The sequence below is a fragment of the Oxyura jamaicensis genome, chromosome 4 (assembly GCF_011077185.1).
Source record: "Oxyura jamaicensis isolate SHBP4307 breed ruddy duck chromosome 4, BPBGC_Ojam_1.0, whole genome shotgun sequence".
In the NCBI taxonomy this organism is placed as follows: domain Eukaryota; kingdom Metazoa; phylum Chordata; class Aves; order Anseriformes; family Anatidae; genus Oxyura; species Oxyura jamaicensis.
Genome location: NC_048896.1, coordinates 57,824,281 through 57,849,986, shown reverse-complemented (window position 1 = coordinate 57,849,986; position 25,706 = coordinate 57,824,281). Strand labels below are relative to the sequence as shown.

Sequence of the window (25,706 nt, the reverse complement as noted above, 5' to 3'; positions counted from 1 at the left end):
AAAAAACAGTACCCTGACCAAAATGGTATTTCGGATCGTTCTATCCTTGAATTCTTCTAAATTAGGCTAAGGAACAGTTGCATACTCTAAGGAGGTCACTTTGTCAATGGATGGCCATCAGGTTAAACTCTAGGCAAAATAAAGTTAAAACTGCCATTTTCTTCTAAAATCAAGTCTGACTACACAGAGAAACCTCATGGCTACTGCCTATATGTTTGACTATTAATATTCATCTTGTTTCTAAGATGAACACCCTGACTGAAAGGCTATAGGCTGATTTACCAGAGAGAAGGTATAAGCTGATTCCCTTAAAGTTATTTTACTGTATGGAAAATAATTCAAGCTTCAGTAGGTGAAAAAGGAAGTATAGACAAAACTGGTTGAGGATTTTTTTAATGGAATGGGATGAAAAGCTTCAGGCCCTAAAACAATGAAGATTTTGTACTTCATCCACTGTTTAAGAGTACTGACAGTAGAAATAATCCAATAAGAATTTTACCTAGATTTCCATTATATAAGAATATAAACAAAGTAAAAAATATAATTTCTCTTTTTTTTTTTTTTTTTTTTTTTTTTTTTTTTTTTTTTTTTTACAGCGACAGTGAAAAGGAGATAAAGCCACTCCTTAGATCTATCACACAGTGCCTCTGTCAGATGCAAATGTACATAGCCATAACAGTTTATGGCTAAAGATTCAGTTCTAAATCAGCTCTGGCTAGCTACTGGTAGTACGTGTTTTAATTAAAGTTACTTAGAAGGCCAGAGAAATGCAGCAACTTAACTATGTGATGTGGCTTTGACTGTTAAACTTCTGCTATTTACTGCTCTTTAGCTTTTGGCAGATATCTTTCTATTTTCTTGGTACATCTTTTTGTTTGCTGTATTTACCATGTTATTTCCTAGGACATGTCTCTCATAGAACAGCACTAGGTATTCCCTGTAAGAGGATTTATTGTGTCATACCGAAGAAAACAAAGTGTTACCTTCTCCATTGTACAGAAGGAAGAAATCCCAGTGTCATTCAGAGAAGGGTCCAGACTAGAGTACCTCTTGAATCTCTTCCAAACTGCATGGCAGACCTGAAAAAGAACAAAAGAAATTCTGTTTCCTTCAAATGGAAATACCAGGAAGAATGATTGATGTTCATCTAGTTGTCACATGGAGTTACAATGTACATAGACCCAGATGTGGGAATTTACCACAATGCTCCTGTGACCCACATTTAGAGTATGTGACAAACTCCAAGTGAACTCTGCTGATGATTTAATTCCAGTTAGTAATACTACAATCTTATAGTTATAGCTTACTTTCAAACTTATTCCATTTCTTCTAACACAGCGTACTGTGCCAAGCTCAATTCAACAGTTCATGAGTCTCAAAATAGGGATGTGCTATGTATCTCCAATGAGGTCAAATTATTCAAATATATCTGAACAGGAACAAGTATTTGAGCTGTATTTCTCAGACTCTCAGCAGCAGTTTTTTCCTTTATTGCCAGTTTCTGTCAAAGACATATGGTTTGGAAGAAGTAGCTCTCTTAGGAACACTTCTGCTTTCAACAAGAATTAAAACTGCATTTCTTCTTCAAACTATTTCAAGGCTTTGATGCCTTAGATGAGACGCAGCATTCTTTCATCTTGACATTCAGTAAAGGAAAACATGTTTTTATTTATTTATTTAAATATATTCAGAAATAGCTGAGGTTAATTTAATTAGTTGTCATTACTGTCTTGACATTCATACTCAAAGGTCATATTTTCCCAGCAGTAGTGGAATGTATATTATTTAAACTGAAAATAAAATTAAAAAAATATATATCTCCCCTCTTTAGAGATTATCAACTGCAGCTATATTCTCCGTTTTAAAATGCATAAAAGATGTAAAAGAGACGTTAGGCCCCAGTGTGTCCTCTAGTAGTTTCAATCAGCAGTAGTGGCTGCAAAGGTCTATTTTTCATCATTTGAACTGTAGGCATGAAGCCAAACATGGTTGAAAAAGGGGGGATTATAACCCAATTTAGCTAATGGAGATAGGTCTATCTTAGAACCTATCATCACTCTGCATTATTTTCAACTCTGTCAACACCATCAGCCTGCATTCCTGGTATGGTCTCTGTGCAACAAGGCAGATCACCTGAGGATCCACAAAGTAGTGATAATTCTCCCCTGCAGATTTCTAGAATATACACAGTACTAAGCATACAGCATTTGATTCTTTGACATATTTTTCCACATAGTAATTGGGCAGTCTGCCTAAATATGGAACAAAATGCTTTCCTGAGTTGGTATTGCCAGGTCCAACCTTAATATAATCTACAATCACATAGTAAATTTGTTTTGAAACTATATTTAACCAGAATATAATCCTTTGTTTAAAACTGAGTAATCCAGAGTATTGAAACACTACCCCAATGATTCATAGTTTTAAATAACTCTGAAAACATTTACTAAAAAAGTTCAATAGTAGGTATCAAAATTAATTTTCGTAGCATAGGCTAGTGGTCTGTTTTTGAGTAAAGAAAACATGATGCTCAGAGTCTTAGTCAAATTAATTGCCCAGATATCTAAATATGGACATATAATGATAACCTTACATTAAAAAAATAATAATAATACAATTATATACAACAAAAATATTGACTATTCTTGTTCAGTATGCACAGAAAAGAAAGGAAATCCTTGTCTAAATTTTAAAATGCTTACAGTTTAAAGATGTAAAGTGCTTTAAATTGAAAGATCTTATACTTCAATTATTTTATACGTATTCACAGGAATTTCTTCTAAAAGAAGCTAAAATGTTGAGCTAAAAATTTGTGTGCCAAGTTTGAAGAGTAATTTTAAAACATACGTCTGAAATCTCAACATTGAACTGGTTCACATAATTTTCTCCTAATACATATTCTTCCTTCCTTTTAACATAAACTCAGTATTCTTATAAGCATAGCCCTAATAAGGATTCTTTTCACTGCAGTTTAATTTTCAGTAACCAAAGAAATATTCAGTAGTATTGTCATTCCAAATCACCAAATTCAGCTGTAAATTAAAGAATACAAACTGTTAAGAGAAAAGAATCTGTATCCTACCTTAAACAGAGACTTATCAATTTATTTCATATCTGATCATCTCCCATTTCTGAGTAGAGCATTCCACCTATGTTTAATCAGAAAATTAAATTATCATTTTAACAGATTGAGATGATATATCCCAAAATATTCAAAGATAAAAGCAATGAACAGCTCTTTTAGATCCAGTTTAGATCTATGCCACTTAATCTGGATATTTAAAAAGAGAAAGAATTAAATTAAAACCAGTAGAATCAGTAAGTGATAGTTTATGAAAATGCAATGAAACATCAAGGGTATATAGGAAGCTGAGTTAATAACTGAGTATACACCATAATGTATTAGATAGAGCCTTGCAGATCTATTTTCACAATTCAAATACTTTGTAAAAATAAGATTTTTTTTTTCCAATTTTCATTATTTTTCATTCATTAGAAAATAATTTTAAGGAAAAAAATAGTGTTATTTCACTGAAACTTTATCATTTTCTTTTTATACCCATCACTGGCAACCATAAAAAATATACACATTCATTTGAAAGGCACCTTACCATTAAAAAATGCTCTAAAATGTTAATGTAATCTTGAAATGGATTCATGATGAAAATCAGAATATCACTTCCTAAGACTTCTTAACTGCTTCCATCATAATTACAAATCTATTGCATGTCCAAACAAAGAAATATAAAGAATAATAGACAGTACATGGAAGCATGAACAGGCCTAGAACAATAGGAGAATAAAATGAAAAAAAAAAATAAAAAAAAAATCAAGCATTTGTGACATCTAATTGCATGCACATAAGTAAACATTTTACATTTTCCGGTCTGACTGTACTACTTCTCAGTTTTAGCAGCATTGGGTTTATTACCAGAAACACTTTTTTTTCTGGAATTTTGTGACAGTGGTAGAGAATGTTCATTTGAATAAATAGAGGCTCAGCCCTTAGTAAAGTGTGTCCATGATGTCTGGGTAAACTTGGCATTTCTTAAAGCAAGCGTTGACACCTGGACTAGGATGAAGCCCTTACATTTTTATGACTTGCTCATGTGAAACACCTCTGTCTTGCCTGAAGATACAAAATACCTTCCTCACTTCCTTCTTCATTTCTTCTCTTGCATATGTGATTTCTGACAGTGATAATGTGTGTTTATATCTTGAAGAGAATCTGACTATTTCTTATGGATTTTTTATTATTAAGCCACATTTTATCAACAATTTCCATGCTTGTGCCTGTGATCCAATTCACTTTCAGGACATGGAAAGAGCCCTCGGTCCTATCCCCTGTGCTTTCCTGATCTGTCAGCCCTAGATAACGAATGCATTCATGTGAGTGGCACTGATACCCCTTGGCATCTTTCCAAATAATTTTAGGTTCTCAAATTCTCATCACACTGACTGATCTTTGAACATTCAGCTTTTGCATAAGTGGCTATTTCCAGTATCATAAGAAGACTGACAGCCTTACTGCTTGTCATCATGCAGTGCAGTAGCTGACTGCCCCTGGATAAGGTGACCTGAGGCTTCCGAGTTTGACTAAGCTAGTGTCTGGTCCTGTTTTCTTTTTTTCAGGATTGTCCTACTGCCATGGTAAGTCGTACTGGGATACAAAAACGTCCTTGGTTTTATTCCCCCTCAGCCAGTGCATGTCATATTGTTTTATTGACTTGAACCTTGTCATATCTGTCCAAGCTTACCACCACACATTTGTAGCTCTGATCACTGTAGCAAATCTCAGATACAGGTTGTTCTTGTAAACTCAAATTATTTGTTATTTTTCCCATTTTACAACAATGCAGTGAAATCTGGAGCAGACATCATGACTGCACTGAAATGCAGAATTTAAAAATAAACCAAGATCAAAAGAGATAAGGGTATGAAAAGGAAAAAAGTAAACAAATCAGTGTTATACATACTCTTTGCAATTATCACTTCTTTCAAAGCTGAACATACCTACGTGCACATATTTTTGCACATATATTACAGGACTAGCAAACAGAAAAATCAAGATGACAAATTAATTGTAAAGCCCATGGCTTTGTCCTGCACAAAGCACCTGCTCTGTCCTCCCTTTAATCTATCCAAACTGTAGAACTGGAGGACAAAATTCTACTTTTAGCGATCTTCCTTTCTCCTTGATTTCTCTTTCAGACTAAGACTTAGTACATGCTTATACTGCTATGGATCTCCTCAAAGCAGACAAAGAAAGAAGGTTGTTGTTCTTGCCTCTGATTTCTTTTTATTTGATTTTAGAGGAACTCCTTTGAAAAGGCTTTATTTTTCATTTCGATTTTTCCATTTGTAAATTTAAGCAACTATTTTCCATCTTTCTCCTTTCAAAATGACTAGACTTTGACAGTAATTGCTAAGACTGTATGATTCATCATATTTAACTATGTTCCCCCTGAGAAATCAAAGTAAGATTTTGCATACAGCCATTTTCAACTTTGAGCGGTCAGTGAAGAGACAGTGCAATCAAGATTTTGTAGAATATACAGCCTACACAGCCAGATTTTCTTATATTATTTCATTGTAGATCGTGCATCTTAAGGGTGCTGCTTAAATAAAGCACACTTCTGCAGCACTCCTTAGGCAGTGCTCTTTCAAAGTAGCCTGAAGACCTCATAATATTAATCTGTATAAGTCAAAAAAAAAAAAAAGAGTATTCATATTTATCCTTTTTATCATCTTTCCCCAATTACTTTGGCAACAAAAAAAGTGCATAACATATTAATTCATGCATTGTTTCTGTGCCATTCCTGTGCAGAAACTATCTTTATTGTAATGTTTACACAGCTTTTCTGTCAAAGTCCATTTGTAATTTGGTGCCATAGAAAATTATTGTTTCCACTTAAACCTGGGTGTGTCATACAAAACGGGAGTATTTATAAAATATCAGCTTCCTAAAACTAGGACAGGTATCTGCATTGTCAAAATAATAATTAAAACAAAACAAAAAGCATTTTTATACCTGCTTTGGTATAAGTGATTTACATAACATTAATTCCAACAAAGCCAAATCTATCACAGCTGGCAACTGGCCATGCAAGTTGGAATGGCTTTTTTTTTTTTTTGGCCCTGTTGTCAGTTGGCTACCTCTATTATATTAAAATGCAATCGTCTGTAAGAAGCATCTTTCAGTTTTCTCCAGGGAAAAAAAAAATAGTATCCTAATGCATTTTTCTGAAGTATCCAGTGACAATTTTGAAAACTCTTATTTTACCAAAATAAAATGATGGCTTTAGAATCTGACTGCTTATTTATAGACATATATGGAAAATCAGAAGAAATGTAAATTTAAGAGTCCTAGCAGAGTTGGACTGATCATGCTGAATGTAAATTTGAGGTATATGTTTGTGCAGATCTATATAGATATACAGATACATGTGTGAGTGGGTTACTGTCACGTTAAAAGGGGACTTATCAAACACTTGCCTGTTTCAAAGCCCTGCTAAGGACTTTACTGAGACAGTTTTTCAAAGGTGAAAGTATTTAATAAGGTGACCAATATTACAGGTTCAGAATTGCCATTCATAAATACACTTACTGCTAGCTATATAATACTACTAATATATGACGATAGTACTAGCAAAATGCAGTCCCAGGTATTTCTCATGAAAGGCTGAAGGCTCAGAGCTTACCAAGAAGGCATCCCTGTCTTGGCTGAGAAGGAGTACAGACTAACTACTGCCTCTTCTAGGTTTCCAATTTCTTCTTTCTCTCCCCCCCAGCTCTTCTTTTTTCCTCATTTTAACTTTTTTTTTTTTTTTCCCCACATTAACTACTTTTTTCTTTTTTTTTTTTTTTTTTTAATATATATATATATATATGTATTTTTTTTCTTACACTAACTCCTAACACTTTTTTTATATCCTAACGCTACCCGTTAGGTAAGGATTACCCTGGGGTGACATTTAGCATGATTTGGGTGAAGAGTTGAATACTATAGTCATATATGTTTAGCAAGTATTTCATTGAGCTCATTATCATATTCAGGGTTGTTAACTTTAATATTCATTTTCCACTCAGGCACCACGGCCCAAGATTCTGTTCTGCCACTAGAACAGGGCTATCCTGATTGCCAACACAAGACAGTCTCCTTCAGAAACCTCTCATACCAAGCTTGTGGACCTCCATCCACAAAGTTTGTGTAAGTGATAAACAAGGACAAGCTGCTCAACTTCCCTTTGCCTAAGGCTGGTGCTTAACAGTGGGGCTAACAAGCCTGAATATTCTCCACAGTTAATTAAGTAGAAATTTACCTGTTTATTTACCATTTCAATAATACTTTTGGAGTCAAAAACACTGTTAGTGAAAATATAAATTATATTGTGGTGTTCCTTCATGTAAAAGTAAAATCAAGGAGAAAGGTTAAAGGTCTCAGAAAGAACCCCTAAGAACTGTGGCCCTCAAAATAGATTTGCAGAAGTTTAGAGATTGGCTAAACGTACTGTGCTCATCTGTTTGGGGCATCTTCTGGTGATAGGAAACAGAAGTTGTAGGTGTAATTACCCAGTTTTAACATAAGTTTTTAACTTTGACAGTTGAAGTTATTCTTTCTCACAGATAATAAAGCCTAATGTAATACTCAAACAATGAATGAATAGTAGATTTTATTAGAATAGTTACTATTCACTAAAATATCAAATGAAGAGATTGATTTTTTCACACCTCTGTTTTCTCATGATGCTAACATAACACATACAGGCTATAGGATATAGTAATACATTTTAATTTCCCTTTATTAAAGAGTAAACAAATCATGATTCTTGCAAAATACTTCATAGTTGGTTGGTTTGTTTGCTTAATGTATATTCTGGAAGTGCCACACACAGGAAAATATAAATTGTGACTATAATTTTACTTCACAAAGAAATTTCTGCAGCTTTTGTGTGCATAATTTTCCCCTTAAAACAGAATAATTACTGTTGGCTTAATTTTAGAGACTTAAAATGGGAAAAGAGCTATAACTCACATAAAACTAATACAAAATAAAGTGCATAAAATCAATCTGATTTATTCTTCAGCAAAAAAAAAAAACACTTTCTGGGGGAAAAGTCACAAAAATAGAATCTTTCACTGAATGAAATTCCTCCTTTTTCAACCTCAAAAAAATGTTAAAATAATTATTCTATACCTCCTTGCTTGTCTGTTTATCAAAGTGCATCCAGTACAATTTCTATGGTAGGCATATAGCAATTAGAATAGAGCAGACAATACACAGATATGGGTTTCAGCTCATATAAGAAATTCTTCGTTTCCATTAATCCTCTTCTCTATGTGCCAAAAGAACACAAATAATGTAAACTTTAAATAACAGCCTGTGAAAACTTATTTTCCATCCTGAATCACAAAGTGAGTAACTCTGCTATTTGGGACCCTAGAACCTTAATTTACATATTTTTTGCATACTTTTTCCACCATTTCTTTATTTCTTAAAATTATAGCTTCTTCACAGGAGTCGGAATAAAGCAAGTCATCATGGAGAAGATGGATAATTGAGATTCATGCAGACAAAGCAGTAAAATATGCAAATTAAATGTGATGTAGCAAATGGATGTCAACGTAAATATGTACAGTCAGAAAGAAAGACAGAAAAAAAGCATAGATTTCTCCTTTTATACTGCTTCCAGAATACAAGTCCCTTGTGGCAGAAGTACTGCACAATTTTTCACAATAAATATTTATGGGAAACTTTCTTTAGTTCTTGCAGTTTTGTAAAGAACATCACTTTATTTTGTACCACTGATATCCCACTGATATCCCTTGCACTCTGTTATCTTATCTCTCACAGGCCTAATTTCAGTATTTTGCAGGGATGGTCAGCTTTAGGCAGCTGCACTATAGACCAAATTGAAGCATCGAGTTTCAAAGGACAACAGGCTTTTCCAACCTAAATACAAAGTGACAAAATAATTCTATCAATATGCACACAAGGAACTTGAAATGCATGTAAATATTTGTGAGTTACTTTTACCAATAATCATGTTATTGTAACCTACTTAGTATAAAAGCCAAAGAATAGCAGCGACTCCATGAGAAAAGGGTGAGATGGGCACCATTATGGCAATAAAGATGTTAGAATCCAAAGAAACTGAGCTTACCTGACATTTCTCAGAACACATTCAATTCCTCAACATAGCAAAACAGACAAGCTGTTTATGTAGAACAAGTTTGGCATTGCCACTTGGGGTAATTCTCATCATCTGGTCAGCTACCATTTCCTCTGAATGGCTTTGTAAGGTGATGACAGAACTGTTGCTTCTCAAATCCTGCAACAGAAGAGCTATTGGCACTCACTGCAGATCAGTTTAACACAGACCAAAAGAAGTATTTCCTTACATGGTGAACAGTGGTCTGACTTAAATATCCTCCCTAAATGGCATTCTCTTTACTGTTGCTGTCAAAGTCAGAAAATGAGGCTAGATAACTGACAGACCACTAACCTTACTCTATAAGGCATTTTGCATGTGATTACAACCTCTATATGCTGATTTTGTAGTGGAAGTGGCTGATTTGGAATGGTATAAAGCTGTACAAAAATGGTACCCCCAATAGGCTGGTAGCCCTTGGTTATGTACACTACAAATGTCTGCACATGTAAATCTCTATGTACCCCAAGGCTTTCTGAAAATGCTCAGGGAAAGCAGCCTATATACTATATACCTGAACGAGTAAGGTATATAACCCCAATATTGCAGACAATATAAGAAAATAAATGTCCTCCATCACCACTTATGGCAACAGTACTCGTTTCAAAACAATTTTTAAACAGATTATCAAGTTATTTGATATTTTTCCCAAAAATACAGGATATTTAATGATTATATTTTTTTTTAACTAATCAGTCTCTGTACCTCTTTAACTAGAAAAGAGTTCCCCTCTTCTCTTTAACAGAAACATTGTCACTTCAAGCTTTTGTTTTCTTAAAGTTGAGATTCAGCTGAATACTTTCTATTATTCATTTTTCTCTGTATACAGAAAAAAGCAATTATACACTGGTGGTCACAGTTGTCTTGGTTATATTGCAGTTCAGGTATATTCTACAGTACAGCTAATGCTATCTCCTCTCTCACACAAATGTTTTAAAACAACTATCTCTTCTCTATTGTCAGTATTAAATTAGGTCTCCACTGTAGTCCTACAGAGCTGACACAGCAAAGACGTTTTTTGGATTGTACCCTTCTGACACACCATCAATACCAGTTTTCTCTTAAATTTGCCTAGAGGATAAGTCAGTCACATAACTGGTTCCAAGAATAGGCGTAGTACTCAGCTGCCTTTTACAGCAGCTTGTAGTGGCTGGGAGGCCACCAGATTTGCCCAGGCCTGAAGAGAAAGGATTTACCATTTCATCTTGAAAAGCCTTTCTCCTGGCTTGCTCAAGCCTTTTGCTGGTGCTGCTGAAAAAAATCAGCATGGCTACATAGACTGCAGTTACAGGGTAAGTCTGTTAGCCATAATGCTCCTATGTTTCTTCCCTCATCGGCCTTTTTAGCAACCAAAAGCCTTGCTGTCCAAGTTTTTTTTCCAATATCCCCCAAGTTTTCTTGATTTAGACCCTCAGCTTGGGTCGTTCCATTAGAAGTAAACAGGAATTTCCTCCCTGTGCAAAATATGGACAAGGTATTAGAAACACAAGAAAGAAAAAGTTCACTGTGTATGAGGAGAAGAGGGAAAGGTAGACTAAAGAAGGAAAAGAAAAGCATACGAACACTAAAAAATAATTCCAAATGGAATTACTGTGTTGGGAGAGACTGGAAGCACTGCATACAGTTTAGATGGAGTGTACATAAATCATCTTGCATTATGAAAGATAGGAGTTAGGTACACTTTAGATATATCCTCTTATTTCCCTCTGATGGATTTTTCTTCCATCCTTCCCTATATTCACCAGAGGCAATGCTGCATGTGCTGGAAAAGGAGCTGCTAGTTATCAAATTAATCTTGAACACACTGAGACTCCAGCCTGATTGTGGGCATGTAAAAAGGTATACATTAAGTGTCCCACGCTTCTTATCTTTTCCCATTTATTACAATTTATTCTTAAAGGAAAGATTTCCCTGGTAGTTTGCCACTCACTAACAATTCTCGAATAACAGTATCTGGTTTTTTGTTGTTGTTGTTTGTTTGTTTGTTTTTTAAATATATTTTATTCCACTTAATGTTAGTAAAATACAGGATTCCTGTATTACTGTATATACTGTTATCCAGTAATTTCAGATAACAGCAAATGGTTAATCACTGTTGCTACAGAGTTTATGGACATATCTAATACTGTTTTAATTTTCTCTAATTAACCTTGACGCAACTCAGAATCACCTTCTGATTTACTGTAGCTTGCTGAATGCTTTGGGGTAGAATGAGTGACAAAGAGATCAAAATGTTAACATAAATACTAGTATTTGGTTGAATGAGCATTATGGCTTCAATTCTCATGTTATTTACTTCAGCTTTAAACTGACATGTGTCCATTGTGACCACAAGTTGTCTTAAATCACAGCAAATTCAGCTAAAAAGAAAACCAGGCCTGCAATGCCAAGTTAAATAATCCAACACATGCACTGCAAGGAATTAGCACTTTATTTCAGAGATAGGTGGGTTATTTCCAATACCTGCCGATCTCTGCTTTTAATCAGATCTCATTTCTGTAAAATTATCATTTCAGGCTTCTGTTGATTGCTTTTGCTCCGCATAATGAGTAGAAAGAAACACTATCTCATTGTGCAGAATATTGGATTGGTTGGTGTAATAGACTCAGTTCTATTTTTTGCCTTGCTCTTTGAAAAGTTAATTTTCTTTTTCATCAAATAACTAGCAGACTACTAATAGCATATAAGGTTTTAGAGGGATTTGCATTAAAGAATGCAGCTGAGTGCCTTATCTACTCCTGGAACCAGAGTGACATATGGATGCTGTTTTACTGTTGAATACCTAAGGTAAAGTTTAATGCTTGCTGCAAGCCCCCCTTAGTTTTAAATTCATGGAATGGGAATGTGCATTAGCTCTCCCTGAAATGCAACTGTAGTGTGTGGAGGAGGTGGTGGTTCTTGCACAGGCTTTATAAGCATAAAGTTGCAAGTTCAAAGCCTCATCAAAGGAGTAGAACTCTTCATCCCAATTTGAAACTCTGAGGAATCCTCTTTGGCATTGTATCACATCCTTTTTTACAGTGACCAGAGAGAGAGCTGAAACCATATGACAGAGAGGATGCATTTCATTTGGCGGATGATGCTTGAGACTCTACTTTCTACAAAACATGGAGAGACAACAGTATGGACCCTGTGACTAAGATTTTCTGCAGTCAAGGTAGCAACAAAGGGACTGATGGGCACTATCCTGCTATGTGCCTTGTTTTACTTTTCAAATAATAGAGCAAAATTGCACCTGATACACGTGGTCTCCCTCAGACAGCAGAATCTGTGTAATACAGCCCCAACAGCTCTGAGCATTCTCAGCAGTACAGATGTAGTGGGATATCCTCCAGAAAGACAGATACTGCAATATATAGACTTAAAACATACCTAAAACAAACCTAATTTTTCCTCCGGGAAACTATTACTGCCCTATATTGAGTTGAGGTACATACTACCAATTGAATGTTACCATTTTATTAAATCCTAATCCACAAGTGAGATAAAGTTCAAGGATACTCCCTCAAATGGCATTTGTAATTCACACATTGAATAACCTGATGGGTTTTTAGCAGTGTTATACCTACTTACTTTCCATACCTTCTGTTTTAATTAACTTGCACACTCAACTTCAAACTGAAACTCAGAACACAGGAAACGCACAATTCTTTATGTCCCTGAAGAATGTAAAGAGTACTATACTAAACTTATTTGGGAGTAGATTTCCTTACATTAGTCTCTCTGTCATGCCATGGTGCATAGTTTAGATATTTCCTGCTGCTATCCCTACATTAAGTCTGAATGATTCTGTTATCTCTAGTCTACTTGCCTCTACCATAATTCTGACACTGACCCTAGCCTTTGCCTTTGTTCAATGGAACCTGAAATAATGAAGTACTGTATTTTTTTCCTGGATTTACCTAATAACTATTATGCAGAAACTACATTGGAGACTTTCTCAAAGTAGTTGTCTTCTATGAATTTTACTGAAATGCACTTTTCTATGTTACTTTTGCTAAACTCAGTTTTTAAACCTTGCCTTACTAAACATAGCACTTACAATAGCCCTAATTTGTTCCTATGATGAGAGCTAAGGGTCCTTCAGTGGGCCCCAGGGAAATGACATTCCTCATTTTTTCACAGTGCAGTTTAATGGCAACTGCCCTGAAGTAACTCAAGGCAGTGTCCCCTAAGGATCTCCATTCCAACTACATATATGTTATTTACTGAGCCCTGTCTATTACACAATGAGAACACTTTTCTGAGGCATCGTTCAGTGATGCCAGAAATAATATGTTATTTAAATAACACAAGTAACCAGAAATCTTAGAAAGATTAGAGGGAATTTCAATAACCTAGATGGTCCTGTCCACAACATCTGTTTTCATTGCTGCTACTCTTGTACATGTGTCAATGTAGTGTGGTGTAGAACTCCAAGTGGCACAGTAACTGTAATCTGAGAGTGGGCAGAGAGCCTATAGAAAGAAATGCAATAAACATTTGCTCACTAGAAAAACTACAAAAACATATTTTGGGAAAGTGTTTCTAGTGTTACTCTGTTTTCACACTGTGCGAGCTAGCAGTTCACATACCAAGCACAACTGTACATTAAGCCATAACTGAAAAAGAGTACAATGTCACATGAAGGAATTGTTCTGATTTTCTCAGCAACTAAATTAGTGGATACTCTTCTGAACCTAAGAAAGAAGCTCATCATTCATAGCACTCTCACTCTACGGGTTAATTCTCTAGCCTTTACCTTTAGAATATTCCTAACCCTCATTTAGCCTGAGGTGGCTTCAGTAGTTTTAAAATATACAGATGACAGAGACTTTCTTGATTCTGAATTGATTCTCAGTTATGGTGGGAAAGGGGAAGCTGTTTGAAGCCAATGCTGCTGAGCTGTGTTCACTATGAGTGACAGAGAACATCTGAAAGAAATCAAGCCAGGTACTCTATGTATTAAAAGAATATCTACAAGGAAGTATTTATAAAATTATTTTAGCTGTAAGAGGCCTTAAAATGAAATTATAAAGTAATATTTTGCATTCAAAAAGCCAACTAGCGTGGGACTGACACTGTCAAAATCACTGCAAAACAAATGAACACAGCTAGAATTTTTCAAAATACCAGTACTTGAAATTTATTTTCTAACTTTGGAAAGAAAATAATGAAGCTTTACTGTTCACTTCTTTCTTGCCTTCCTGAGTTTATTGACATATAAGCATTTTGTTAATTTGACCCCCCCAAAATTGGACTATTATTAATAATAGCAATTCAATACAAATTAAAGTTAAATTAATTATAATTAATTAACCTTACCACTTATGTACACAATAGTAACTGGGGCATTGATTTCTGGTTCGTAGCTTTTCATTTTCCTTTTAAAGTAATGTGCTACTTTCTATATATTTATTTATTTAATTTTATTTTAAACTTTTACATGTTTGGAGACTATTGTCATAATTTATATTATTTAAAATAATATAATAATCAATGGGTGCCAGGTGTTTTATAATACGATATTTATATGCTTGCATTTATTGCATTTTACATTTTTTTAGAGTATTAGGTAATCTTGGCATCATTTTTGCTCATTCTTTGCCTTTTTGTTTTATTTCATATAATGTTCAAATAATTAAAAAATGCAAAATATTTGAAAAACAATATATATATATAAATATATAAAACAATATATTTTAAATGCAGAGAAGTATGACTTTCATTAAATAATTTTTACAAAACCAAACATTTTCCATTATTAGGAGGAATGCATCATGTTTTGCTTTAATGAAGAACAGTTTCTTGTATACTGCTTGCTTAGAAATTTTCTGTATGAGATGTTTAACTAGAAACACAGAAATATAGCTTCAAAACTTTTTTTTTTTTTTTTTAAAAAAAAAGCCTTATGGACATAGAAGACCTAAGTGTTCTGAGATTACAGCTATTGCAAAAAAAGCAGGATTCATTATACAGTACCTTCTTATTATTATAAGGTAACTAATACTTCCTGTTAGATGAGAATGAATCTACGAAGACAAATATATACCATATGTTGTGGTACGTAAAAGTGTTTAACAGCTAACTAAGCACATTACTTCCTTTTGAGATAAAGAGTGTTCTTTTTTTTGTTGTTGATGATTTTATTAAATGTTTTGAGTCATAAAAAGTAATTCTTAAAATTGATTGAGAAATACTGGAAGAAGAGTCACCAGGAAGACTGCTATTAGTTCCTTGTATTATTTACCTTACCTTACCTTGAATCTGCATAAAGTCAGGGGTGGTCAATTACATTGAATGGGAAAAATAATATTTTTTTCCTAAATATTTTTCCCCCAGACTAAACATGATAACTGCTAGACTTTCTACTGCTGAAGAAGAATTTCATATTTTCTTGGTTGCAATATAAATACAAAATGTTCCACAAAATGCTATGTTCTCATTGCTTTGTAAAAAAAAAAAAAAAAAAAAGAATTATAAATGGAATATCCCTGATTTTAGAACATGCTATCCAGGTAAAGGGTATACTGGACTTTCAGTGATCTACTACTCCAGTAAAACAATATCCATTATTTTTTTATCCACATTTTACACCAAAGAAATACTTTTCAACAAGTGTTTTTCACTATTGTAGTACAAAGTTTTTCATACAGCAGTGTGTTCAGACCTAGCTGCAGCTTATGGGCTGCAAACAATGTGCTTAAAACAATAAAGTGCACATAACAGGAAACTAAGGGCACCTACACATTACAACAGCAGATTCAGTATTATTGCTGCTTGAATTTTAGATATGTGAGAATAAGATGTTTATTCCATCACAACTGATGGAATAGAAAACAGTAGCTAGAAAATGCCTGCACACATTCAGGGAGATGATATTATCTCTTCTTTTTCATCAGGGACTAAAGGACATCCAGATTTGTTAGACACTCTAAGAATTAATGATAGAGATCTCATGCCTTTTACAATACCTGGCAGGAAAGATCTTATATTATTTCCAGACTGGGTGAGAAAAAGTGTAAAACAACCACCTTACAGCTTACCTGAACTTCAGAGAGAAATAACTAGAGGGCACACAGAGATGAAGAGACCAAACATTTCCTTTGAGAGGTTACTTCAATTCAGTGCTCATTCAGGCTTGAATTCCTCAGGTTTGGGGTTGAATGGAAACTAGTATTAAAAGGAGAGAGAAGAAGACAGGATGTAGAACTTCTGACTTTGACCAGAGACTCCAGTGAAATCTTGATGAGTGCTTTGTCGAAACTATCATATTAAAAATCAAATAAAAAGCCTCGATTTTTACAGACTTGTAAAGTTAATAAGCTATTGTTAAAATTTCTAGTCAGCCTTCTTTAGATGTATGAATAGACACTACCAACAACAACTGTGGAAAGCTTGTGTAGTGCCTATTAGAAAACAGGATGAGAACTGATTTCAGGTATTAAAAACAAGTCCAACTGGCTCTACATAGCCATTTAATTCCTTTAAAGCTCCTTCAAGTACCTTCCTAGGTACCTTATTCAATGGATAGACTATTTCCTTTCTGTTCAATAATATATCTCATTATGATAACATAGCACAAAATATTGTTGAAAAATATTTACAATAAATATGTTATGATAATTATGATATTGTCTTGATATTATTTCTTTCTATTTTCTACTAATGGAACATAACAAAGTTTCCAGTAGATTTAATTCATCTAGTAGGCTTGTGTCATTCTCTACATTCACTAGAAAATCAAAATAAAAAGCATGGCATTATGACAGAATAAGGAAAACAGAGGCAAAACTTATCTATACATCACTGTTTTCATTGTAAGTAATACATAAATTAATGCCTGTAACACCAAGAAGTTTATGGCTTTTAAAGTAATTCGTTAAACTCAGCATATGTAAAATGAGTATTTGCCATTTTGTTATTAGTCTTGCATATGTAAGTATAGAGTATTGCTTTAAAATAGTTAATTGCTAAATTTTCAAAGTGCTGTTGACTATTTAGGAAAAAAGCTTTTCACACGTTTCACTTTTATTTTTTATTTGGAAGATTTGTTATATCTATTACATTTCTCTAGGAAATACTCAAATAAGACTGAGCAGTTTTCATACCATTAATTTTCTCTAAACACATTTTCAGTGTTTTTATGTGATGTTAATAAAAGCTGAAACACTAGTTTTCAGAAATCTTATGGCTGGCACAACCTATAAAGATGTTGATTCCAAGTGATAGTCAACACATTGCAGGATGAAACCATATGTTTACAGAAAAAGAAACAAACAAAAAAACTCCAGAAAGGGTTTATCAAAACAAAATCTTTGTAAGAAATGTACCCAATTTACTAATAGCTATTGACCGTCTTTACCTAAATTCAGTCAGGTCAGATAGGCTTAGGTATTACAACTCAGTTTTATTACTCAGCAAACCAGATACTGTCTTATGACAGAACCAGCTGTCACCAATGTGTGACTTTTCAATAACAGTGAAGGTGACGTTTTCCAAATATATACTGTGTTAATGACTATACTTATCAAGATGAAGCCTAAAGAAAAAAACTAAAAACAAAATAAAAACAAACAAACAAAAAACGCATTCCAGTACTCTAGACAGGAAAAAATAGAATTATTACAGTGATAGTTAAGTGATTTATTATAAGAAAAATATTTTCCTAACAGCAAATAGTATCTACTGAAATTTTACTACTACTTCCTTCCTGAGCAAAACAATTAGAAAGATGAAGGCCAAAATGTTAGACTATGTTTTAATGTGTTTCTGTATTATACTTTCATTCTACACTGTACCTATGGACCTCAAGGCTCCATATGGTATTTGATCTACAGGTAGGACAGAGCAGACTCATCATTTTCAACTCCAAGGAAAAATGCTGGTCTTTATGCAAGATTAAGACCACAAATTCAAATTCAAGCTATTTCCCAGGCTGCTAATAAGTATTACATTTTATGATTATAAATAACCTAAACAGCATTCCTATGAGTTTAAAGAAATGTGTAGCACTGTTTATAAAAGGATATATCAGAAGACTGAAAACACTGGCCCCAAGACAGTGATGTCACAAAGACTTAATTGCTATTTACAGTGTCTTACAACAGCAATGTATTAACAATAGGTGCATCTTGGCTACATATTAATTCTGGAAGTTTCTAGCTTTTATTTCTAGAAAATAAAAAATAAAATTAAAAAAAAAAGACTAGAAATAGCCTTAGTATCTGGTTTATACTTAACTAGCAAGCGAGACAGGCATAAAATGTGCATTTCATCTGCTTTAGCAATTGTTCAACCTAAATAAATAAACTACTTCATTTGTTCAAATGAGAAAGGTATACACTTTGAATCTGTATGTTTTGATATCCATGACCTGTATGTTTTGATATCCATGATCAACTCTGTGAGGCCAAAATTGTTGATTTTGGTCTGGAAATGCATCCTCATTTTAAAGATTAAAGTTGTCGAACAGCTTTAAAATAGAGAACTTCACAAGTGCTTGCTGAACTAAACACAATTTTTTTCAAATGGCACAAATCAAGGAAGCTTTCAAATTGTGGAAGACTATTGCAAAGTAGATTGCTTTGAGCATGAAGTCAGGAAAAAAAAAAAAAAGAAAAAAAGCTTGTTTTAGCTACTTTATTATATGCTTTAATGAAGCTCAACTAGAAAAATTCACACCAAGATTCCTTTAGTCTCTTCAGTATTTATACTGATGAAGTTAATAGACAGATTGCTAATAATAGCTGCTACCATTTGCGGTGTATACAATATATTATGTTCTCAAATGAACCAAAATGACAATGAACACTATTTATTAAATAAAGAACTTAGCTCATTCGTTTTGTGTAGAACCTCTGATAAAGAGGCAAAATGCTGTAACCCAGCATTTCCCATATTCAAGCCTCCTTCTAGATTACATGCAACTTTTCCAAAGCTGAACCCCTTGGCTAGGCCCATTCTAGTTACCTGCATTTTCTATACAGATGATCCCTTTGTTTCCACTGAAGATTAGGGAACTTTATGAACTATGATGCCTCATGAGAAATGTTTTGCCAGTATTTTGTCTGAGCACTTTTATTGCTTCTATTCTTTTTTTTAAAAAAAAAAAAAAAAAATTAAAACATGGCAGGGAGATGTGAAAGGGGAGGTTGTGTTATTCCTGTGAAAAGTCACCCAAAATCTGTCAAAAGAGTAAAGCTTAAAAGCAATGTTCATGAGGGAGCTGGGTGAAATTATTCACCAGTATACTATTACAGACTTTGCTATAATTTCTTCTTCAGTTCAGTAATACCTTTAGTGTATATCGATCTGGTAAATTTCTTAGACCCAAACTCAATTTTTATTTTCATTTTTTTAAATCTAGTTCAGCTGATAACTCGAAGCATTGCCCTCTTTCTTCACACCCATATTTAAATATCTAGATTTTTAAAGCACCCGACTGCTGCCTGTTATTATAAGGAAATTAAAATTAACTCTTCACCAAAGACAAATATGAGGTAAATATTCACGTGTTATTGTACTGTCATTTAGAATAAGGACTTTTCCTACCACAAGTAAAACTTCCAGACAACTGAGTGAATTAAAATACAGCCAGTAAACTTTTGAAATTACAGGATATCTAGTTCCTATTCATCCATTTCTGACTGTCATTTCCTAGTAAAAGCTGTACTGAGTGACACTTGTGCAGTCTGCATGAGACCATGAAATCAAAGCTTAGTGCATCGTACATCAGGTGCGATGCTTTCACATAAATGTATTCCTTCCACTGAAGCACATCTTCATAGATCTTTCAACCATTCAGTATGTTCCAGATGGAGTGGAGGTTTCCAAGATAAGGCAATAACTTTTCTGGTTAATAATAAAGTAATGTGTAGATTAAAGGTGTCCCCCCTCCCCCCCTCCAGCCTTCCACATATGATTAATTACTCTTTTGCAAGTGAAGCTATCATTTTTATGACCCCAAATCAACAACGATATTTCATAAAGTCTAACACTCATGACATTAGCAATCTTTACTTTTTCTGCCCTTGAAGACTGTTATTTTTTCTACATTTGTGGTATGGTTATTTTCTTTTCTTTTTCTTTTTTCTTTTTTTAATTTTTAAGTAGACTGGTATTATGAAAGTAAATTTCTGTTGATTTTTACAACATGTAACTATTTTCAATTATCTATTATTTTCAAATCAAAATGTCATTGTTTTCCACAAGGAGCATAACACCATATTCCTAACAAAACAGGGAAAATAGATTCCTTCATGCCTTTTTTATTTTACCTGGAGTTTTCTAACTTAGATTATTATAAAACTAAAAAAATTAAAACAAGCAAAAAAAAAAAAAAGCATAAAAATCAATTTTCTTTACGTGATAACTTGTAAGAATTTGGCCGATCAGATTGCATAATTTATAATTCTAGTTTAAATCTGTTAGTCTTTCTCTGTTACTAAGTTACAGAGCCACAAAAATGAATCATTATTCAACTAAAAGCAACACTCAAACTTCTACAGTAAGACTTCATTTTATCATCTGAATTTTAATACCAGCAATCCCTTACTTAGTTTCTACCTAAAATGTACACTACAGTTTCGCTTCTACAAATACTCAGGCATGGCATGGCTCTTTTTTCTCGGGTTCTGAGTAGTGATTCTCAATATATAACTGATGGAGCTGATTTTTCAAAAGATAAATTAGATGTTCTCAGGTTTCAGGTACCGAAAGAAAAATTGGTTTGGACACCATCAGAGATACAGGTTTGACATCTAAAAGAATGGGAATGAATCCACTACTTCATCTTCCTTTCCAAGGAGTATGAATGTATTCCAAGTACATGCATTTAGCAAAATGGAAAGTTAACACAACAGTTTTGATTCTTTCTGAAGACAAGGGCCAGCTGTGTCCACAAAAGACTGCCTACTTTTTTGTTCCAGCTCCAGAGTATTTGAGTCCGTTTACTTTACTTCAATAAGATAATTCACTTACCTCAGCGACACCTGCTGACTGGCTCTTAGTATGAACAACGAGTATTCCAAAAGCCTGCATTTAATCATTTCCCTGAAGTAGTTCTGGATCCCATTTGAAGTTAGATATGTTTCTTCCAGTGGGTGTGTGACTCAGGTTCTTCACATACAGTTCAGTCCTGCTGGACAATGTCTTTCATCTCTCTGAACTTTACCATATTTACATGGGAGTTGAAACATAGAGATTTTGAGGTTTTCCTGATTTTGCTTTCCATGTTTTAGGACACTCTTTTCTTGAAAATTAATGCACATATTATTATAATTTCAGACATAATTACAATATTTTCATCCTGTCTAATTTTAAAGTGAACCGAGTCTTCAAAAATATATTGAATTAATGAAAATTCAATTTGGTTCTCCATTTATATATTTAACATTAGTAACAGAGGTACATATTTTAAATTAAATGTTGGCTTAATATAGGCCATACAATCATTTTTGCTACTATTATAGATAAGGGTAAAATCTACTCTCAGACCCACGTGGTAGTCTTCATTTAAATGTGTTCACCTTCTCACAAGGTAAGCACATGAGAAGATGTTACTGCGCCCACTGTCTCTAAAATTATAGAATGCCCAGAGATATTTAGTGTTTGTCACAGTGAGTGCAAATGCTCTTTCACAAAGCTCTAATCAATCATAGATTAACACAGATTTGAATTGCTTTGCTAAACTAATAACAAGACCTATTATAGGGATGAATTGGGACTAAACTGTTATTTTGTGGTGGATTGCTAAATAACAAAGAGTTCAGCTGAACTTGTATCTACAAGCAAGTGAAATCATATCACCTTTGGCCTGGAGCAGTGACTTCAAAGCTGAATCATCGATACAGTATTCCAATTAGTTCTCTTTTTGTTTAAGTGGGTAATCTTTTAACACCAAGACAAGCTTGGACTCTCTTAGCTTCATGCTCGTTGTCATCACTGCTAACAGTTGCAATCAACCTACTGTTCCTGCAGCAAACAGTTCTGGAAGCTGTTAGTGCTTTTACAGATCTTAATAAAACGGTACTACTTCACATTTGCAGAACACTTTTACATATGATTAGTGTCAAACCAACCTACTAAACCAAAATATTTTGAAAAGATTTAAGGCATGAGAGTTGTAGTGCCATTGGAAAACACTTATGAAAACACACCTGATGCAATATTCCCTTTTAAAAGGCAATAGTGACTTTCCCAACATACCATCTGAATTTTTATTTTACTGTAAACGTGAAAGTGGCTGTGGAAGGACAAGTAATAAATGCCACATGGCTACTTGATATTCCTGAACATAGAGGCAAGTAGATCTATAAAATCAAATAATGCTAGCAAACTAAATGCTGTTAAGCTCACATTTTTCAGTGATAAATGAATTCATCATAGATGTTATAAAGGAAAATAAATTTCAGTATATATAATTTAAGAACTTTATGCTATAATCTTGCTGTTCTAATAATCTTTTTCTGGATGCACTGCAAGACTTAAAGTTGGCATTTTCAAAAATTTATTTTTCGTGATGTTCAAAGTAAGTGTCATGTACAAAGTGGGCCCTTAAAAGCTTAGCTAAAGGAAAACTCCCTATTACTTTAGCTACATTAGGCCTAGTATTAACATATATCAAAATGAAAGGCATTTTAGTCTGAGAACAGTTAAGCTTGCTTCCAAAAGCTATGCTCAGAGTCTTTCATCCTTAAAATGATGTACTATTTGTTATAAAATGCCACAGAAGCAGGGCTTGACCCTTGGCATTACAGCTTTAGCACTTAGGGCTAGATTAGAGCTATAATTAGACACTTTAACCAAAGAAGAATTTGATAGTCATGGCATACATCATCAGAAAACAGGTTTCCACTCGCCCCCAGTTCACCCTGAAATGCCATCTTATACTGCTGCTCAACCCCTTTCTCCCAATGGAAGATTTCCTCTACAGTTGCCGTGCACAGAGACAAAGACGTGCATGTCTTTTTCTGTCATCTCTCTGGCTCTGTCCTCTTCCTGCCCACTCACAAGAGGGGAGACACAAAATAAGCCCATGCTCTTGTTTTCCTTCTGGGTTGTACTGGGTCTGGCTGGGATGTTAACTTTCCCTGCAACAGCCCATACAGTGCTGCGCTCTGCACTTGGAGCTAGAACAGCAGTGGTATCACACCAGTGTTGTGTCTACTGCTGAGAAGTGCTGGCACAGCGTCAGGACTCTCTCTAACCCTCCTAGGGGGTGGGCAAAAAAGTGAGAGAGAAACATCATCAGGGCAGCTGAGCTAAACCAACCAAAGGGATATTCCATACCATATGATGTCACACTCAGCAATAAAAGGTGGAAAAAGGAGGAAGAGGGGAGGGGTGGGCTCTCGTTGTGAAAACGTCTGTCCTCCTCCCGAACACCGGCTACGTGCGTTGAGGCCCTGCTTCAAGGAGGTGGTCAAGCATCGCTCATTTGTGGGAAGTAGAGAGTAATTTCTTTCCTCTGCACTTCCACATAGCCTTTACTTGTTTTGTTTTGTTATTCCCGTTTAGCCCCTCCCTCTTCCCCTTTCCCTTTTTTCCCTTTAGTTAAATTGTTTAATTATTAATAATATTTCCTTAATAATATTTTTTTCCTTTCAATTAAATCATCCATATCTCAACCTGTGAGTTGTTCTTTCCTTTACTTCTTACCCTCCTCAGATGAGAGGAGGGTAAGATGAGAGGAGTGAGAGAGCGGTTGTGGTGTTCAGCTGCCTAGCACGGTAAAACCACCACAGTGTGCACTCTGAACTCATCTGAGCCCATTAGTAAATTAATCTTTGTTTGAGGAATGGTATTACTGAGCTCAGTGACCAGTCAATGGTCGTCTCTAGTATCTTCAGACTCTGAAAACGATATTAGAAAATCTGTCTGATTATATGAACATTTATATCCTACTTTCAGTAAGGATTTTTGCCTTACACATCAAATACTTGTTAGCTGAATAAGAATTTGTTACGTGACTCCCTTGCTGCATAGTATAGTTTTTATTATGTACAATGATATCAACTTTCTAGCTCTACCAAAGAATTGCATTAAAGAAAAATAAACATTACATTTACTAAACTGTGGGGTTTACACCATAAAAAAGAATTAACTAACAGTATGGTTGCACTGCAAGGGAAAACCATCTGTAGCAAGACATCAAATCAGTTTCAGGAAAACAGCTGAAAAGTCCATGCCAAAGAACGCTGCTGCTGCATTGTGTTTGCATTTCTGTGATGGGATTTACATAACTCAACATGACATTATATTGGCTAAGACACAAATCTAGTCTTTAATCCAACAAGATGCACAGAGCTTGCTGTGTTGTGGCACCAAGAGCCCCTCTGCCAGTCTTCCGTATCTTACCCTGCCAAATACTATCTTTATGCGTATTTATCCATTTAATACTTGCTGCACGTTGCCCACCACCTGCATGCCCGCAAAGTTACAGTATACAGATATAAAATGCTCTCCTAATAGACCAGTTGTCATTTATACATAAGCATTGAAATGGCAATTGCAACTCTGTTTACACAGAGAATGAAAATATATCTTGCCTTTACTAGCTCATCATTGCCTCTTGATTTTTTCTGCTTTCTTTCATTCCCATTATTTGCTGACACTTAATGAGTTTTTGCCAGAACAGTTGGAATCACAACCTGACCATCAAGCATACCACCAAAGATGTAATTTTGCAAAACGCTAATGAAGACTGCAATTCCAAATCTATGGTGTAGACAGAGTTCTGGTTCATTAGGTTGTGTAATTATTTTGAAAGTAAATACCTACTTGATGGCTACCTTGGCTCAATTTTTGCCTTAAACTTCAATTCTCTGTTACAATTCTTGGTCGATTCTTTGCCAAAACCAAAACTTGCATCTCCCTGCAGAAAGGAAAATCACATATTTGTTTCTAAGTTTATGCATGGTACAAATAGCAGTATCAATAATACCATTAGGCTGGTCAGAGTCAGCTTACAACCAACACAAGAGCAAAATACAATATTGCTAGTCTAGTATTCAATCCCAAAACAGTGTTTGTATTCAAATTTTGCTTTTTATAGACACAAATCTTATGTAGAATGACAGCATTATGTAAATGTTTCCTATGACTAAGAAATACTTATGTCCATAAAGAATACAATCTAACTTGACTTAAAACATTTAAAAGCAAATCTTTCTCACTTTTCCCATTGAAGGATCTTTAAAATCCATCCCTCATTGGTCTGATAAGATTGCCTCTTATCCCTTATCCTCCCACTCTATATGCATTGTGATTGTTGATGGTTGTTTTGTTCTTTATAAGACTATTCTCTATATTACCGAAATGACTTACTTTCCATGTTAAGTAACATTGCTCTTAAATTTGAGTCCTTGTTGTTCTCAGTCCCACAAATTCATTTACACTTCCTCTTCAACCTTATTTTGCCTGTGTATAGATTATCTTTAGTCTCTGTTTAACATTTACTATCTGCGATCCTGCTGATTTCTGAGACAGTTCCTTTCCTTTGCTTTCCTTAGG

The 25,706-nt window shown here is 34.4% G+C and overlaps 1 long non-coding RNA gene across 1 annotated transcript in view; it reads right to left on the bottom strand.

Annotated features, from left to right (window-relative positions):
- Positions 1 to 24,336: 24,336 nt before the first annotated feature.
- LOC118167188 overlaps positions 24,337 to 25,706 on the bottom strand; it is a 19,026-nt gene continuing 17,656 nt past the window's right edge. Inside the window, exon 3 of the long non-coding RNA XR_004751001.1 lies at positions 24,337 to 25,068. This is a non-coding gene — a long non-coding RNA (uncharacterized LOC118167188). The remainder of the gene's footprint in view (positions 25,069 to 25,706) is intronic.